The sequence below is a fragment of the Leucopleurus acutus genome (genome assembly GCF_964270905.1).
Source record: "Leucopleurus acutus genome assembly, chromosome: 18".
Classification (NCBI taxonomy): Eukaryota; Metazoa; Chordata; class Mammalia; order Artiodactyla; family Delphinidae; genus Leucopleurus; species Leucopleurus acutus.
Genome location: NC_139160.1, coordinates 3,268,036 through 3,273,586, shown reverse-complemented (window position 1 = coordinate 3,273,586; position 5,551 = coordinate 3,268,036).

The following is a 5,551-nucleotide window of genomic DNA, read 5'->3' as shown; positions in this document are numbered from 1 at the left end:
TCATGATTATGGAAAGCAGCTCCTTCTCAAGCTGCAAAACAAAAGGTTGAAATAGCCACTAAGCCTCCAGAACTGCAACTGGGCACATTTCATGACTGATACTTACTTTAATTCAGCGCAACACATATTCACAGGGCATATACTGGATCTCATGCTTAATAAAAACCCGTTCAGTTTGGAGCTCACAAGTAGCTGTACTGTAATCAGACATTCTTAATATTCATTAAAAACACCTTTATTTTATTTTACCTACTTTTATTTTGTATTTTTTGCTGATAGTCTGTGGGGTGGAGCAGGGTGGGGTGAGATTGAACAAGGGTGGTATAGATTAAGTCACACAAATTCCTCTAAGAGTAGGAATAGTAATTACAACAAGGATTAACGTGTGTTGAGTACTTACTACGTGTCAGCCCCTTCCAGGAGTTTAACAAATATTTACCTAGCCCTCTCACAGCCATGTGGGTTAGGTAATACTGTCTCCCTCACAGAGCATATTTAATTTATCCTTTTGGTTTGTTTCTCCCCCATTCATTCCATCCATGCATCCATCCATCTCTCTCTCTCTCTCCACCTAGGACAGGGATAGACACTCTTTAGTGACTTACAGTCATACAGGAGCTAAGAGCTGCTAAATCTCATCACCAGCTCACTTTCAATAGAAAAAAGCCACCCCCTGTCCCGCAGCTGAGAATTGGTTTTGTGTCTGAGACGCTGGTACTCACATCATCTCCTGGGGGAAGGCTGCTGCTGGGTTCCAGAGGCAAACAGTCTGCCTTGCTTTGGAGGGAGCCTGCCTTTTGAGGATTAACTTCAAAAGTGTAGACAGACATCTCTTCTGTTGTCATGATGATACCTCTGCCCTGATAGGATTTCAGTCAGTCGAGCACGTTTCACTTGTTTTTCTACCTTAAGCCCAGCCCAAGCTGGTTCTGGGTGTCCCGGGTTGTTTGTTGAGATAGTAGCTGGCTCCGTGACGCCTCGCCTTGACACAGTTCTGAACTGCAGAGACAAGCTCCTGGCTCTTTGGAAAGTAGCGCATCCCATGTTCTGTCTCCGACCATTGAATCCTGGCCTAGATTTTCTGATTCATTCATTCGTTCAGCTAATATTTTTTGCACACCTATAAGTCAGTCACTGTGAATTTGAGTATTTTTAAGTGAACTAGCCTAACCTATGCTGTGTGTTTACTGCGAGCTGGGATGATGCCCTGTTTTCTTTGACAGTCTGTCCACGAGAACCAGGCAAGGTGGGGCTCGGCTTTGTTCTACAGAGGAAGAAAATAACGAAAAGGTAGAATACCTTGTCTGAAGCCACCCATTTAGCAAGCAGTGGACGGAATATGAACCAGAAATCTAATTCTCCTGCTTGTGCTTTAATTATAAACCTTTTTTTTTTAGCCATGTGATTCAATTTTTGTATGATTTAGTAAGAAACTGATCAAAATTCTGAACCGCAAGAACCAAACCAGATTTTTATGATGGTGGATACCATTAAAGTGACAACTATTTCAGTTAAAAGTGAACTTGGTTTTTTTAAAAAATTATTTGATGCCTTTTGTACATGCAAGCCTGAAAGGTAGATCTCAGAGCTAGCAGGGTTTTTTTTTTTTTCACACCTGACCAGTCAAAAATTTGGGCCATAGTCACCCATTATTACATGCTAGCAGGTCTGCATACAGATTTTATAATCTAATGACTGCTTGTCAATAATAAAAACCTACAAAAGCATTTTATTCATATACGGGCTACCCACGCTTGATGAAATGCTTTTTTAATGAGAAGCAGTGAAAGAATTCAGTCACAGGTGATCATTGTGTTGAACTGTAAACTGGGGTTATTTTTGGAAATTATTCAGTAATTGGGTAGAGTAACTTTCTGCTCTATGTGAGAAGATAGATTTTTAATAAAATACAGCCTAGGTTATTGGTTATTAGAGGCATAATAAACTTTCTCAGATCCCTATCTGGATGACTAATACACTAAAAAAGAAAATACTAAAAATATCTGGTCAGATTATACAAGGGTCTTGAAGTGACACACAGGAAATACTTGTTATCATGTCATAAGATGAAATGGACCCAGGGAGCCTGGAGGAATTCATAAACTTCCTCAAATAACTACCTTACAAACCACAAATCCCCCACTACACAGTTATTTCTAAATAAAGGAGGAGAAACTCTAACAAAATAATATCTAGCATGTTCATTGCTTCCAGGATACATTTAACTGAACATGGAAGATCTGATCTTTTTACCAAGAATATTGGGGAAAATGGTTTAGATGTTATAGACAAAGTAAATTCCTGTCATTTTTTAATGGAGTCCAGCTACGGACCAGGCTCATTGCTAACTTCAGGTTTTGCCCAAGTTATTTATAGGAAATATCTCAGTGTAATATAGGGAATTGCAGGTTATTTGAAAATAAAGACAAAGAGAACCCAAATGAGAAACTCCATTTCTAGAATTAGTTTTCCTGAAAGTCAGGCATGTCTCTGAGGACAAACTTTTGGCTGTATTATTTTTGTGCACAGGAGGAAAGTTGTTAGTAGGTTTATAGATATTATTTTTATAATAGAATGTTAAAGTCCCCCCAAACATCAAAAATTGTCTCCTAAAATTACTCTATGTTTTTAAGACTTGTTTTCAAAAAGGGTTCTAAATAGCAATAGGGTCTTTTCTCTTTTCTCCTCTCCAGTGGTTTAATGGGATAGATGAACCAATGTTTATATTTTTAAACCTGTAAATATTTTATTTTGGGTATTTTGTATATTTGTTGATATAATTCCATTTCGTGCATATGTATCACCGTGCATGTTGCTGGTTTTGATAGTCACTCTTTTAATGAATGTAAGAAGCTTGGACTAATTAGCACTTTTCTTCTTTCAAACATCTTAAAATGAAACTACAGCACTGCCATTTGAAATGTTGTGTTTAATTCAGTCAATAAATTTTGTTGCTCCTTTACGTTGATTGTGAATTCTGTCGGTGGTTATTCTTCCAGGATAAATCTTATTTCCAGCCTCTTCAATTTTTAGAATTTATACTAATGATGATAATGACTCTGTGTGTGTGTGTGTGTGTGTGTGTTTGACCAACAGGAGGCCCGTATTTCTTTCCACACTTTGTGAACAGGTGAAAAGTTACTGTTTGCTTTGAGCAGGTGCCTTTGGAAAAGCTTGTTCGTTGTTCTGCCTCTGATGTGATTTCTGAGCCGTTTACTCAGAAAATCTCTGTTCCTTATAACTCTCCTTGAATTGGACTCGCCTGCTGTGTGTGACTGCAGCAAGCAGTGAATTGGAGTCTTTCTGAAGAGCTGTTTTCTGTTGTGTTTTGTTTGGGGGGCTTGTTTTCACTTCATCTGTCTAATAATTCAAATCCATAGTACTTTTGAAACCTAATGTGAAGAATAATGAGATTGCGCCATCTTGTTTGAAAAGTAAGAATTGGAGTCTGCCTACATTGTCTGGAAGTCACTTCCCTGAGAATGGGCTTGTCCACGCTGCAGTTACTTACATTTCTCTTAAATAACAAGAAAAAACTCATACTTATCTTTAGAACCTGATTAGCATAAACTTCCAAAGGGAGATCTGATTTGTACAGAGAAGAGGTAGAGTAAATGGACATAGAACCACAAATAGTGAGACAAGAGATTCACAAAACCTGGACGCCTTTGCTGGCTCCCCCTTTTCCCAGCCCATGTCGTCCCTCCTCTTCCCCGCTTTTCCTAGAATTCACACAGAAGGCACCTCACAATAACACACTCATGAGGCCACGAGGAAACTAAAGCCCAGGGATGCCATGACTTTCCTGAAGCCTCTGAGGTGGTGAAGTTGGTAAAAAGAGACCGAGTTTGGCAACCAAACAGAATCTGGGTTTGAATTCTGGTTTGGACTCTTACCAGCTCTGTGAATCCAGGCAGTTTCCCAAACTTCTCTGAGCCACAGTTTCCTGCTCTATACAAGGAGGATAAGGAGATTTAATTTACAGGGTATTCGTACCATGATTAACTTTCAGAAAGATAGGAGTTGAAGACATAGTGTATTTTTTGTATATGTTAGTTGAGCTCCTTTTGCTTTTTAAGAAGGGGGTATTTATAAACATTAAAACTTCATGGGTTAGAGTTGAAATACTCTTGAACAGAGCACTTGCTTTGATGTAGGTAGAGGTAAATCAAACTTCTCGGATTGGTGAAGAGAGAAGTGTGCTGAGGAGTAGAGGACTCTGAAGTGTGTTACTCTGAGACTCATTACTCTGAAATGAAAAGCCTACATGTGCTTAGGGGAGACGAGGGGATGACGTCACGGATACCAGCTGAGTATGTGGGGTCTTGGCAGCCTCAAGAGCAATGATCAGACACCATGGTAGTCAAGTCAGAAGGCAGCTTCCTCCCCTAGGCTCCAAACAACGGGCTGTAAGACTTGGTGCACGCAGAGCCTCAGGCAGAGCGCCGGGTGGCTCGGTACAGTGGAGAGAAATCAGTGGTGCATTCCATCTGAAAAAAAAGTAACGGTATGGGCTTGAGAGATAGGAAATAATTTAAGCTCAAGGGCAATTTCTTCTGCCATTTCAAGCAACGGCTGAGCAAGGCCTGTGCTCTGAATTGGCCTCAGTTCCCGAATGCTCCCCACCCCGCGAGTAAGCATCGCCCTGCCCAGGGATGTGGGATTCTGGGGCTTAAGGATAACACCGTTTTCATACAACATGGCTCTCAAACTCAGAGCATCTCATCTCTCGCCAGGCCAGAGACACACCATCTATTCCTACACCGAGGGGGTTGGTGGCCGCTCTGGACAGGCTGGACGGGTGTCAGCCTCTGGTGTGGGCTTCTCAGCGGATTTTCAGGGTGTCCACAATCCTTACCTTTTATGCTGTTTTCACGGTAGGGAGAACTTTAGGCTGCAAGTTCAGAGTCCCGTGAAAGCAACTGTGTTAGGAATCTAACCCAAGAGAACAGAGCAGTGGAAAAGTGTCCTGGAACCCTTCCCTCCACCTAGGCCCTGCACTTGCAGAGGGCATGTTGGTGCTCATGACCAGCAGGGGTGTTGTGTGACACGTGGTGGGGTGGGGAGAGGGGTGTCCCCAAGAAAGAAGGCGCCTGGGCGAAGACCAGGGTTCAGGGCTGCCGACAGAGCCCATTGTCCTTGTTAATCCGGGGAGAAGCCCCAAAGAGTGTTTGGGCTCCATCAGAGATGGTTCCCCATTTCAGATCAGCTTTTCTATGTTTTTCTGGCTTCTAGTCCTAGGATTTGAGAGGTTAGTTTCCTTCTCAGCTTCTGAGGTCTTTCTAGCCCTGCACCCTGGGTGAAGGTGGCCTTTAGAAGTTAATTCAGAGTCCTTGGTGGTTATTCTCATGCCAGAAGCTGCCTCTGTTTTGGGTTAGTTGTTTGGTGGAGTGAGCCACTTCTTAGATGTCTCTGGTCCTCGTGGGCAGCTCAGGCATGACCCTGGCAGGTGTTCACGTGGTCCCGGGCCCGAGGTCACATGCTTCTTCGAGCTTTGTCCATCTGACAACATGTCATATCCATCACGTGTGGCAGTAAATGGATTCACAGC